At 46.9% G+C, this 14,454-nt stretch overlaps 1 long non-coding RNA gene across 1 annotated transcript; it reads right to left on the bottom strand.

The window, feature by feature from the left end:
- Positions 1-2,493: 2,493 nt before the first annotated feature.
- Positions 2,494-2,822, bottom strand: LOC112842749 (uncharacterized). The gene is made up of 2 exons (XR_003214758.1): positions 2,762-2,822; positions 2,494-2,633 (listed from the first exon to the last, which is right to left on the bottom strand). It is a non-coding gene; the product is annotated as an uncharacterized LOC112842749 (long non-coding RNA).
- Positions 2,823-14,454: the final 11,632 nt, after the last annotated feature.

Here is a 14,454-nt window from a genome sequence, read left to right on the forward strand (position 1 = left end):
TGTTCTAGATCCAGTCACAACAAACAGAGCTGTTGTGTGTCCAAGGTGAACAGGAAGAACATATACATGCATAAAGTCAATAAAGTCAGAAGGTTTGCTTTAGACTGTGCTGCAGTTTATCATCAAACAGGCACCATGCTGCCAATAAATGGCATCAAGTCTGACTTTAGTTTGTTCTTTTTTTTTAATCAAGATGAAATTTTATAGCAACCACAGCAGAGATGACCAGGGAAGGTGTGCTTGAGGGGATAAAACAGCTGGTTTCAGACTGAAGATGAACTGAGGTGCTGCACCCAAGTCTGCAGGTTCAGGGAGGGACAAACATCTGCTGCAACCAGACTGGAGTGAGAGGAGAGAGCAGGCCAACAACAACAAAGAAACAACAAACACACTGTGGAGGACCGAAGCAGAGATTAAAGTGGAACTAAGGATGTTTCTCTGGCTGCCATCATTCACTGAGTAATTCAAATGCTTTAATGCAGGACCCACCATGCATGTAAAAGCAAGTGTTTCACCAACATTTGTGACTAAAAATAGACCTGCAGTAGAAATGTATCTAGGAGCATGCATGTGAATATAAAGTATCACAACATCAGGCACATGCAGCCTAAGTGTTTAAACAAAGACTGATAACATAACAGCAGCAGTGATGTCAGAGTTTATGGTGGATTCAGCGTCTCGAGTGCACCGAGTTCTGGAGCCATCAAAGAGGTTACAGTTGTATTGGAGAAATCCCAAAACTTTAGGATACAAATTCATACAAAGAAAGCCTGGTGAAATAAATTACTGACACAGTTGGATGTTAAAGTAAAGACATGAGTACAAATGTACTCACAGAGCTTTGTTGGAGGCTTTGACCACCGGCAGCAGCCTCAGAAGAGCCTCCTCTGAAGCAGAGTATTTCTGCAGGTCAAACTCGTCCAGATCTTTTTCTGATGACAGTAAGATGAAGACCAGAGCTGACCACTGAGCAGGAGACAGTTTATCTGTGGAGAGACGTCCTGATCTCAGGGACTGTTGGATCTCCTCCAGTAGAGAACGATCATTCAGTTCATTCAGACAGTGGAACAGATTGATGCTTTTCTCTGCAGACAGATTCTCACTGAGCTTCTTCTTGATGTACTTGACTGTTTCCTGATTGGTCTGTGAGCTACTTCCTGTCTGTGTCAGCAGACCTCGTAGGAGAGTCTGATTGGTCTGCAGTGAAAGACCCAGGAGGAAGCGGAGGAACAAGTCCAGGTGTCCATTTGGACTCTGTAAGGCCTTGTTCACAGCACTCTGGTGGAGAGATTGGAGTTTTAGTTTGTTAAATAATTTAGATTTCTTGGAGGTTGTTTGTTGTTCCATCAGATTGAGTCCAGACTTGATGAAGGTCAGATGGACATGAAGAGCAGCCAGAAACTCCTGAACACTCAGATGGATGAAGCAGAACACCTTGTCCTGGTACAGTCCTCTCTCCTCTTTAAAGATCTGTGTGAACACTCCTGAGTACACTGAGGCTGCTCTGATATCGATGCCACACTCTGTCAGGTCTGATTCATAGAAGATCAGGTTTCCTTTCTGCAGCTGATCAAAAGCCAGTTTTCCCAGAGACTCCATCATCTTCCTGCTCTCTGGACTCCAGTGTGGATCTGTCTCAGCTCCTCCATCATACTTGACCTTCTTCACTTTGGCCTGAGCCACCAGGAAGTGGATGTACATCTCAGTCAGGGTCTGGGGCAGCTGTCCTCCCTCTCTGGTTTCCAGCACATCCTCCAGAACTGTAGCAGTGATCCAGCAGAAGACTGGGATGTGGCACATGATGTGGAGGCTTCGAGCTTTCTTGATGTGGGAGATGATCCTGCTGGCCTGCTCCTCATCTCTGAATCTCTTCCTGAAGTACTCCTCCTTCTGTGGGTCAGTGAACCCTCTGACCTCTGTCACCATGTCGACACAGTCAGGAGGGATCTGATTGGCTGCTGCAGGTCGTGTGGTTATCCAGAGGCGAGCAGAGGGAAGCAGTTTCCCCCTGATGAGGTTTATCAGCAGCTCATCCACTGAGGTGGACTTTCTAGGGTCAGTTAGGATTGTAGTTTTGTGGAAGTCCAGAGGAAGTCGACACTCATCCAGACCATCAAAGATGAACACAACCTGGAAGTCTTCAAAGCTGCAGATTCCTGCTTCTTTGGTTTCAGTAAAGAAGTGATGAACAAGTCCCACCAAGCTGAACTTTTCCTCTTTCAGCACATTCAGCTCTCTGAAAGTGAATGGAAATATGAACTGGATGTCCTGGTTGGCTTTGTCTTCAGCCCAGTCCAGGCTGTATTTCTGTGTTAAGACTGTTTTCCCAATGCCAGCCACTCCCTTTGTCAGCACTGTTCTGATTGGTTGGTCTCTTCCAGGTGAGGCTTTAAAGATGTCTTCTTGTCTGATGGTTGTTTCTGGTCTGTCTGGTTTCCTGGATGCTGTTTCAATCTGTCTGACCTCATGTTCATCATTGACCTCTGCAGTCCCTCCCTCTGTGATGTAGAGCTCTGTGTAGATCTGATTCAGGAGGGTTGGGCTTCCTGCTTTAGCGATGCCCTCAAACACACACTGGAACTTCTTCTTCAGAGCAGATTTAAGGTTACGTTGACAAACTGCAGCTTGAAGTTCTGAATGAGAAGAAAAATAAACACTCAATTCCAAAAAGAACTAATCTTTAAAACATGTTGCTCCATCTTCCATCTCTGGAAAATGTTCATTTATCCAGCAGCTTAAATCTTTAGATAAATCCTCTTACTGCTCTGCAGACGGTCAGCCAGCTCCTCCTGCTTCATTCTCCTCAGGAAGTCCACTGTGATCTTCACAAATGCCTCTCTGCTGCTGCTCCTCTGACTCTCTAAGCATTCTGGGTAATCTGGACTCAGAACCTTCTGGATCTTCTTCAGCTCGTTCTTCACAAAAGTGATGATGTTGTCCTCCAGCAGCTGGAACAGAATATTTATGAATGAGCCGATCAGACTGAAATCATGGAGCCAAACATCAGATCCATGTTGGACACACTGACACTGGTCTACAAAGAGCAGCATGGAGATGACTGTGGACAGAACAGATGTAACAGTAGTTGTTGTTCATGTACAGACCATAAATATGGAGTCCAGCTGTGTTTGATGCTGCTGGGCAGACTGACCACTGGGAACCTCTGAGCTCTGCTGGTCCACTCTGTGGAGGAACCATGAAGGATTAGATCAACACAGGATAAAGATCCAGGAGTTTCTGCTCAAATAACTTCATCTGAATCAAGTCTGTCAAGTTTTAAACTCTCAGATTGTGAACATATCAGTAATTTTCAGTCTGTTTTCATGGACGTCCTTTCAGTGGTGATGTCAGGGATGATTTTGAAGAAGCTCATTAAACTGAACCATCAGCAGATCACTGCTCCAACACCAGAACATGATCCGAGGTCTCCCTCCACCACCAGAACACCAGCTTTACTAACGTGGTAGATCAGTGTAGTACAGATCAATAACTGATGAGTCATTTGATCAAAATCACTGAGTGCTTCACATCTGACCCTCTGATGTTTCTGTGGACATTTTGCATATTTAATGAATGTCTGACAGTTTTACATTCATTCTATGAATACAGTGAAATGTTGTGTTATTGTCTCCATGTTTTTTCCAGCATCATAAATTCTTAAGTTCAGAAAATAAGATTCTTTTTCACAGCTGGAAAACAACAACATTTATTCTCTATTGAAATCTGCATCGTCCACTCCAAAGGTCACAATCTGAAGGTCACATCTGGTTTTGTTCCCTGTGATTAACTCTGAGCATCAGCATGGTGGGATTATCCACTACATCCACACCACTGTGGTTCAGTGTTGTCCTGATGGAGTAACAGCAGCCAGTATGATCCAGGCTTTAGCTGCTGGGTCTCTGTGTGACCTCTCAGACTGTTTCACAGATCAGACACAAAGAGAATCACAGCAGCTCTTTAAAGACAAACATGAACCCACTCAGGTCACACGTTCCCCACAGATATGAGCATCACTGTCCTCCAACAGCAAATGACCAAGTCTAACATTTGGATCTTTTCTCTTTCATTGTTTTCTTTTTATGAATCTTTGTAACAATCTGAGGATGTTTCAGGTCAGATTTATCCAGGAAACACAAACATGTAAAGGAGTCATCACAGCTCTCTGACCTCGTTGGTCCAGGTTCACCACTGAAGGCTGGATCATGATCTTTGGACCGGTCACTCCTCACAGACGGACAGCTGGACCCTGCAGACTGTGACCTCTGACCTCTGCAGACACAAACATGACTGAAGCAGCTGTGATCACACAGACTGCAGATGATGCAGCTGTTTCCTGTCAGTAACATCCTCTTAGATTAGAGTTCAGCTTTTTACAGGAAAACTGGACGAAACTGATTTTTGTTACAAACTCATTTTCATTTCCTCTCAGCTCACAAACACAGTCAGAAAATCAACCAGAATCAACACTGATTATAATGTCAGTGCAGAATTATTTCTGTTACTCAGGGAGTTCAGCTCTCTGACCTCGTTGGTCCAGGTTCACCACTGAAGTCTGGATTTCCACCTTTGGACCGGTCACTCCTCACAGACGGACAGCTGGACCCTGCAGACTCTGCTCTGTCCTCCTCTTCCTCCATCATCATCTTCAGTCAGTCTGAGAGGTAAACCACAAACACTCAGTGAGTTCACATTAACAGGAGTAACTGAGTTACAGTCGCTGACCTCTGACCTGTCATGTGACCTAGAAACCAGGTCAATATGTCTGTAGGTTCAGTCATCCAGGTCATGTGATCTAAGGAGCTTGGAGAGAAAATAGACGTCTTTAAGTTTCTGGAAGACGTTTCATCCAAGAAGCTTCTTCAGTTCTAAAACCAAACGGTGGAGAGACCCAGATATTTAAACCTGAGAGGGAAAGAGACGCTCACCATTGATCATGTGATGAGTCACATGATCAATAGTGGGTCAACAATATAACAACAATATAAACACTTATTTCAAGGAGGAAACTGAGAGCCTGTTCACCAGGAGCACAAACATCTGGAGCACAGACATCTGGAGCACAGACACCTGGAGCACAAACATCTGGAGCACAGACATCTGGGGCACAGACATCTGGAGCACAAACATCTGGAGCACAGACACCTGGAGCACAGACACCTGGAGCACAGACACCTGGAGCACAAACATCTGGAGCACAGACACCTGGAGCACAAACACCTGGAGCACAAACATCTGGAGCACAGACATCTGGGGCACAGACATCTGGGGCACAAACACCAGGTGCACAAACATCTGGAGCACAGACATCTGGAGCACAGACACCTGGGGCAAAGACACCTGGAGCACAGACACCTGGAGCACAAACATCTGGAGCACAGACACCTGGAGCACAAACATCTGGAGCACAGACATCTGGGGCACAGACATCTGGGGCACAGACATCTGGGGCACAAACATCTGGAGCACAAACATCTGGAGCACAAACATCTGGAGCACAAACACCTGGAGCACAAACACCTGGAGCACAAACACCTGGAGCACAAACACCTGAAGCACAGACATCTGGAGCACAAACATCTGGAGCACAGACACCTGGAGCACAGACATCTGGAGCACAGACATCTGGAGCACAAACATCTGGAGCACAGACACCTGGAGCACAGACACCTGGAGCACAAACATCTGGAGCACAAACACCTGGAGCGCAAACACCTGGAGCGCAAACACCTGGAGCACAAACATCTGGAGCACAAACACCTGGAGCACAGACACCTGGAGCACAGACACCTGGAGCACAGACATCTGGAGCACAGACATCTGGAGCACAGACATCTGGAGCACAGACACCTGGAGCACAGACACCTGGAGCACAAACATCTGGAGCACAAACATCTGGAGCACAAACACCTGGAGCACAAACATCTGGAGCACAGACACCTGGAGCACAGACACCTGGAGCACAGACACCTGGAGCACAAACATCTGGAGCACAGACATCTGGAGCACAGACATGTGGAGCACAGACATCTGGAGCACAAACACCTGGAGCACAAACATCTGGAGCACAGACACCTGGAGCACAGACACCTGGAGCACAGACATCTGGAGCACAAACACCTGGAGCACAGACACCAGGAGCACAAACATCTGGAGCAGCATGTTGATACTGTTGGTTGAGATCCTGAAGACTGAAGTCCAGGCAGCTCCAGCAATGATCCACTGATGTGTTTTTATTCCATGTATGAATGTTGTTATTGACAGAGATGAAGTTTGTGTGTCAGTGATGCAGTGACTGTTGTTGTTACCTGTACAGGCTGGTTAGACTCTATGAAACAGATCAGACAGATCTCTGCATGTTAGAAGAGACTATTAAAGGTCATGAATGAGACAAAGGCAGGGAGGCGTCCTTTACAGCTAAACAGCAGAGTGAGAGAACAGCCAGCACCTCTACATTTATCACATTATACAGCACATGTATGATACTGACAGGGATGATAAGGATTTAGTGATTCCATCATTGATATTACTTATTGATTCTCAGTAGCTCTGCTCTGACAGTCACCACCATCACTGAGCAGCATATCAAAGACATTTGTGCACATTAACTGCATGTTGTGGGTCAAATGTTTGTGCATGTTGGAGGCATTTCCTCTTTGTTGTGATCAGTGTTGGTCATTACTCAAAACAGTCATTATTACACATATTACACAGAACAATTATTAAAAGTAATGGAGTACATTACTTCATTACTCCTCATAACATTACTTTGATGTTACTGTGTAAAATGATCAAATGAGCATGTAACAATATAAAGCTGAGGTACAGCCCCACACACCAACACAGATCCTGATGAGGTCACGTGATCTTTCTCTGAGTGTTTATGAACACAAAGATGAAACAGCACAAAGACACTTCAAAGTGATTCTACTGTAGAAACATGAACAGGTAGAAACCTGCAGCCTGACTGCTCATCACTGTGTTACCTGTTCAGGTTTAGCAGCAGCAGCTCACTTTATCACGGTGCTGGTCTGGGGTCAGTGTTACTCAGCTTCAACGTCACTCTGGGTTCTTGGCTAGCTTAGCGTTAGCTTAGTGTTAGCTTAGCGTTAGCATGCTGTGTGGCTAGCTCAGCGTCAGAGCTCTGCAGGTGTCTCGTGTGTAAATATTAATCACAGTGACAGTAAAGGAGGTAAAGGGCTGTGACGTCATCACGTACGCTGCGTCCTCTGTGGGCTCTGAGTGAACTCACAAAGTACAAACTACAAGTACACAAACACGAACGTAGCTCAGAGTGAGGACACACTCGGCCTCGTTGGTCCAGCTGTGAGTCCGTTACCGTGAACTATGGAGCGGCAGATTTGTGCTGAACTAAGCTGCACACAGCTGATGTTAGCCAGGAAACATTACACACTGACTTTAATGGAGAGACCGGAAATACAAACACACACAGTTTGTTGTGTGAAGAAATCAAACATGAGCTGAACAAACAGTAAAGTTCCTAAAGACAAACTGTTAAAGGAGGAAACAAAGCAAACTTACAGTTTCTTCACACACCAACAACAAGCTCCACTGCACGAAGTTCAGGAAGTGAAAGTAAACTTTGAGCAGGAAGGAAACGCCCAAAGAGACGTTTGAGGACAATCAGGAGCATTGGACACTGTGTGCTGCGTTCAGAGGCACCTCGGAAACTCCCCACCTCTGGCAGGCTGTGATTTATTTCGGCTGGTTTTCCAGTTTGAAGCACAAACATCTGTCATCACTTTGTTGTTCTTCCTGCAGCGTTTGAATATTTCAGCACTGAACTGATGTTTGTTCAAAGCTCATTTCAACCTGTTGAAGTCATGAATGAAAGTGCAGACTGAGAGTGGATCACATGATGTTTAAGGTGAGTCATGTGACATGTTCAGTATTGTCACACATGTCTAGATTGTCCCTGATATCATAACTGCTCAAACACTGATGATTATATTTGAAGAATTATTACTGATGGCAGCAAAGTTTGAATGGAGCTCTCTGTCTGTGCTGATTTGTCGCCCTCTGGAGGTCAAAACACAAACTGCATGATGTCACTGTAACTACCACAGTGACAGGAAGTGTTTTTATGACTGAAACACTGAAATGATGCTAACGGCTGTCGTTAGGCTCACTGACAGCAGTGCTGATGTGTTCATGTCAAACACTGGCTCAGGTCAGACTCCTTCATCCTTCTCCAGCGTGAGGCCGCCCTCAGACCCACAGGAGCTCTGACCTTTGACCTCCTGACCCTAACCATTTTAGTCTTGTTGCATCTTTAAATGCAAATCCATCCAAACTGTAGCCGAGCAAAAGAAGCTGGAAGTTATTCTATGAATAATGTTGTCGAAGGAGCTTGGAAAGAAAAGCGTCTGAACTTCTTTAAGTTGCTTGAAGAGGGACTTGGACGTCTTAACACCCACTCACATCCTGGGCCATTTGATCACAGGAAATCACATGATAGCGTGGGGCTAGATCTCACAATAGGTTCACCCAAAACCTTGGCTGATTGAGACCCACACCCGTTTTCACACCTTGGCTCGTGTGATTAGGTGGAGGATCAACAGGGGCTCAATGTCTCTGAATTTAAACTGAATCTAAACACACCGTGCACAATGCCAAGTTAGATAAGGGTTAAAAGAACAAGATAAGAATAAATAAAAAGATAAAAATAAGGATAAAAAATAATTTTAAAAAATTAAATAAAAAGATAAATAACTGCAAATAAGTTCAAATAAGTAATTGAAGACACATGTCAGGGCTCGCAAATTCGCAAACTCTTTTTGGTCGCAAATGCGACCAAATTTTTCAGTGGTGCGACTAAAAAAAATATTTGGTCGCACCTGTGGGACCAACTGTTCGGGTAACAAAAAAAAAAATCTCTGCAACTCTCCGTGTGTCAACAACAGACACACATTATGCCCCTATCGTGGACTAAACCAATCAGAGATAGTCAGGGGCGGGACCTCTCTTATTGGCCGTGGTCCAGTTGAAAGTGCAGGTGGAAGAGAGAGGTGAGTAGCTAGTGATAATGTGGACTCGGGCTCATGTGGGTATTTTGGGTAATGAAAGCGCAGATAGGTTGGCCAAAGCAGCTGTTAAAAGAATCGATATAGATGCACAGATACAATTGTCAAAATCTGAAGGGAAAAGTGTAGTTTGGACAGAAAGTAACAACTTCTGGCAAATGGCATGGGATAATGAAACAAAAGGGAGACATTTATATAGGGTGCAAAACACAATAGAAGCTAAGAGGAGTGGCGGATTAAAGAGACAGGAGGAGGTTGTTGTCAGTAGAATACGTACAGGCCACTGCTTTTTAAATGGTACTCTTTTTAGGATAGGTAAACATCCGACTGGGTTGTGTGATGGGTGCAATGGTATGGAGACGGTTGAGCATGTACTCCTTAGTTGCAGGAAGTATACAAGTCACAGGAGGGTGATGTAGGGTGAAATGAGTGGTGGAAGGGAACTTACGTTTGAACGAGTGGTTAAAGAGTTAAGTCATGGTGAAGGGAAAGTGGTGGTTTTTCGTTTTTTGAGAAATACTGGTCTCATCAAGAGGATCTGAGGATTCAGGAATGACGGACGATTAACAGCCAGGAGATGGCAGTAATGCAACAGTTTTGGATGCAAGCTGCCGTTAAACTTGACTGAAGAAGAAGAGGTTGAAAGTTGAAAGTGCAGGTGGAAGAGAGAGGTGAGTAGCTTGAATAAAGCGATATCAATTCATTAACGGATTCCACACAAAGACATAAACACAGAGCGGACCCGACGCATCAGAATCAGCTTTGTCTTTCTCGGCTTTCTCACCCCACGGCCCAAACACGGACACGCTGTCTGAGCTGCAGGTTTTGTCTCTCCAACCAAAATTCGCCGAGCCAGCAGCAAAAGAAGCAGCAAACTGCGCTTCATATTTGATCAATGTCGTCATGAATTCCCTCTGAGTTTTGCTGTTTTGCTTCCACCACGATAAAAATCACACTTCATGCACAGCTCCCTCTCTCTCTCTCTCTCTCTCTCTCTCTCTCTCTGTACATCAAGAACAGTTTCCCGTCTCAAATCTCTGTTTTCTGCATTATTCATTCGCTTATTACCCACCAGTCTACCGTTGTTTACAGCACTGTGTTTTTCTTTTTTCACTTAAATGACCTCAGACAAGAAAGCCTAATTTCTGCTGTTCAATACTGAAGAAATTTAAACTTCTCAAAATTATGCAAAATTACAGGATATTGCAGAATATTTTTAAGGTTATCTGCTATAAAAAGCCAGACCAGGAAAATCTCCTTCATGTTTTTCTGTGTTTTATTCTCAGTTACTTTGACACAAAGGCATCTGCTGTGATGTTCACAATTCTGATGAAGTCTCATGTGTATCAGTACTGATAAATGATCAGAATTATAATATTTCTGACTGTCTGAGGCTAAATTGAATCGAATCAGGACTTTGAGAACCAGAATCGAATGGATTATAGAAATCAGTGATGATACCCAGCCCTAGTGAGCAGCCTAGGCCTGACAGAAGTGGATGTAGCTGTGGGTAATAAGAAACGATGAAAAGAACTATTGATAACTTTTGTGTTAAGTTAAGGCCTGATCCGTCTGAAATTCATAGCCAGCTCTGACACGGTGCTATCAATCTTTGAATGCTGAAAAAACAGCAAAGTATCCAGAAAACACATTATATGCTGCAATAAATGCACTGCCCAAGTGTCCCCTCTCCCCACTGCCTTTCAGCAGCAGGCAGCAGCAAACAGGTCGTCAGAGGAGCCAAGATGATGATTAAGTTTAACATTTTCTACAATATTGACAAAGCAATTTAAGCACAAGTTTGTTAGTTAATCATTTAGAAATGAATATTGTCTGTATGGACTTGACCAGCTGTGTGGTGTTCAGTGTCCAGGTGAGGTCCTCACTGATGTGGACGCCCAGGTACTACTGCTCACCCTCTCCACTTCACGCTCCCGGGTAAACAGCGGCTGGTGAGGCCTCTTCTTCTTCCTCGTGTCCACTATCATCTCCTTTGTCTTATCAGTGTTGAGGGTGAAGTTGTTGTCCTCACACCGTGACACCAGACCAGCCTCCTCTCTCCTATAAGCCACGTCGTCCTCTCCAGTGATGCGACCGATCACTGCAGTGTCATCCGTGAACTTCAAAATGATGTTGTCTTTGTTGGAGGCGACACAGTCATGGGTGACCAGGGTGTAGAGGATGGGGCTGAGGACGCAACCCTGTGGGACGCCAGTGTTTGTCTGCCAGTCAAAAAGTCCTGTAGCCAGTCACAGAGGGTGGAGGGTGCAGGCCGAGTGTAGCCAGTCACAGAGGGTGGAGGGTGCAGGCCGAGTGTAGCCAGTCACAGAGGGTGGAGGGTGCAGGCCGAGTGTAGCCAGTCACAGAGGGTGGAGGGTGCAGGCCGAGTGTAGCCAGTCACAGAGGATGGAGGGTGCAGGCCGAGTGTAGCCAGTCACAGAGGGTGGAGGCTGCAGGTCGAGTGTAGCCAGTCACAGAGGGTGGAGGGTGCCGGCCGAGTGTAGCCAGTCACAGAGGGTGGAGGGTGCAGGCCGAGTGTAGCCAGTCACAGAGGGTGGAGGGTGCAGGCCGAGTGTAGCCAGTCACAGAGGATGGAGGGTGCAGGCCGAGTGTAGCCAGTCACAGAGGGTGGAGGCTGCAGGTCGAGTGTAGCCAGTCACAGAGGGTGGAGGGTGCCGGCCGAGTGTAGCCAGTCACAGAGGGTGGAGGGTGCAGGCCGAGTGTAGCCAGTCACAGAGGGTGGAGGGTGCAGGCCGAGTGTAGACAGTCACAGAGGGTGGAGGCTGCAGGTCGAGTGTAGCCAGTCACAGAGGGTGGAGGGTGCCGGCCGAGTGTAGCCAGTCACAGAGGGTGGAGGGTGCAGGCCGAGTGTAGCCAGTCACAGAGGGTGGAGGCTGCAGGTCGAGTGTAGCCAGTCACAGAGGGTGGAGGGTGCCGGCCGAGTGTAGCCAGTCACAGAGGGTGGAGGGTGCCGGCCGAGTGTAGCCAGTCACAGAGGGTGGAGGGTGCAGGCCGAGTGTAGACAGTCACAGAGGGTGGAGGCTGCAGGTCGAGTGTAGCCAGTCACAGAGGGTGGAGGGTGCCGGCCGAGTGTAGCCAGTCACAGAGGGTGGAGGGTGCAGGCCGAGTGTAGCCAGTCACAGAGGGTGGAGGGTGCAGGCCGACTGTAGCCAGTCACAGAGGGTGGAGGGTGCAGGCCGAGTGTAGCCAGTCACAGAGGATGGAGGGTGCAGGCCGAGTGTAGCCAGTCACAGAGGGTGGAGGCTGCAGGTCGAGTGTAGCCAGTCACAGAGGGTGGAGGGTGCCGGCCGAGTGTAGCCAGTCACAGAGGGTGGAGGGTGCAGGCCGAGTGTAGCCAGTCACAGAGGGTGGAGGGTGCAGGCCGAGTGTAGACAGTCACAGAGGGTGGAGGCTGCAGGTCGAGTGTAGCCAGTCACAGAGGGTGGAGGGTGCCGGCCGAGTGTAGCCAGTCACAGAGGGTGGAGGGTGCAGGCCGAGTGTAGCCAGTCACAGAGGGTGGAGGCTGCAGGTCGAGTGTAGCCAGTCACAGAGGGTGGAGGGTGCAGGCCGAGTGTAGACAGTCACAGAGGGTGGAGGCTGCAGGTCGAGTGTAGCCAGTCACAGAGGTGGAGGGTGCCGGCCGAGTGTAGCCAGTCACAGAGGGTGGAGGGTGCAGGCCGAGTGTAGCCAGTCACAGAGGGTGGAGGGTGCAGGCCGAGTGTAGACAGTCACAGAGGGTGGAGGGTGCAGCCAGTCGCAGAGGGTGGAGGGTGCAGGCCGAGTGTAGCCAGTCGCAGAGGGTGGAGGGTGCAGGCCGAGTGTAGCCAGTCGCAGAGGGTGGAGGGTGCAGCCAGTCGCAGAGGGTGGAGGGTGCAGGCCGAGTGTAGCCAGTCGCAGAGGGTGGAGGGTGCAGGCCGAGTGTAGCCAGTCACAGAGGGTGGAGGGTGCAGGTGTAGCCAGCTTGTGTGGGATCACAGGATTGAAAGCTGTAATCAACCAAAAGTAGCCTGATGTATGAGTCTGTGTTTTCCAGGTGGGAGGGGTAGCAGTGAAGGGCAGTTTTCCCACAAAACAGCACAACCAAGGACTCAGAAGCACAACATCAAATACAACAAGTTAAAATGCTGGGTCACAAAGACCCGTGACAGACTCACCTTTAACTGCCCAAGACTGCGTCTGAATCTTTGGACCAACTTCAGGGATGAACTCAGTGATGTCAGTAAGACAGAAAAGGTTTTCACATCAAGCTCACTGGGTGTGTTGCAGACTATATAGTTAGTGTAGTTGTTGTTTTGTGTGTCAGTTCTACTACTAAGTGTCACAGTTGCTGCAAAAAAGCCACCAAGTAATAATAATTTACCTTCAAATCGTTCCTCCAACTCATTTAGTCGCATTCAAGCAGTTTGTTTCTTACAAAATCATCCAAGAAATGAACCTGACAGATAAACTGTAATATTTAACCAGACCAGATCTGTGTAATACATTTCTGTGTCATGTTCCTGTTCCACACAGGTGCAGACTGTGGAAATCTCTGTGCCATGTAGTGGTGAGGTTGCTACCCAGTGTGGTTATGGGGTTTAAATAGAGCGGCTATTGGACGAATTTCACCAATGTCACCAATTTTCTACAGAAATATATTTCAGAGGTTACTGTTGACATGAAAATCTCACCAGATGTGGCAACAACCCATCAAATCCACACATGCAAAGTAATCAAACCACACGTTTCCATAGATTATGTGTAACAAAGAGAAATAAGACGGGAAAAAGTCTTGAACACACTTGCTGCAGTTTGTTTAACACTTTGTACAAAAGCCTTTGTGTATGATGACATCATCAAGATGTTTCCTGTGTGGACAAATTAGTCGTACGCATGTATTCTGTGCGCTGTGGGCGTGGCTCTACACAGAGTGACAGATGGTCTCCGAGGTAACCACCATGAGATGCTCAAATGCTCTTAGCTTGCACATCACATGTGCTCAGATGTTTCTCCACATCAACAGGGCCCCGTCTATAAACTGTGAGGATTCAGGTCAATGGAAGAAGAAATGACATAAAAGTTTATATTAAATAAACTGAAAGTAACAAACCCAAAGCAACAAATGAGTTTTGCATCAATCATTGTTTTTAATTTGAGATCTACGTAAGAATGCTAATCACAAACTGCTCATGAACTTCTACCATGGAGATCCTTCTGCTGCACACTGTGGTTCAGCTGCTGTGGAGGACAAGAGGAAACTGCAGCGGGTGGTGAGGGCAGCAGAGCGGCCCTGGGCCCGACACTAATCTCCCTCACAGACATTTATATACTGGCAATGTCGTCCTCAAGGACCCCCTGGACACTCACTCCACCCCTTCCCTCTGGTAGGTGCTACAGGTCCATCAGGTCGATGACAAACAGACTCAATAAAAGG

This window comes from Oreochromis niloticus, linkage group LG3 (genome assembly GCF_001858045.2).
Source record: "Oreochromis niloticus isolate F11D_XX linkage group LG3, O_niloticus_UMD_NMBU, whole genome shotgun sequence".
NCBI classification, from domain to species: Eukaryota; Metazoa; Chordata; class Actinopteri; order Cichliformes; family Cichlidae; genus Oreochromis; species Oreochromis niloticus.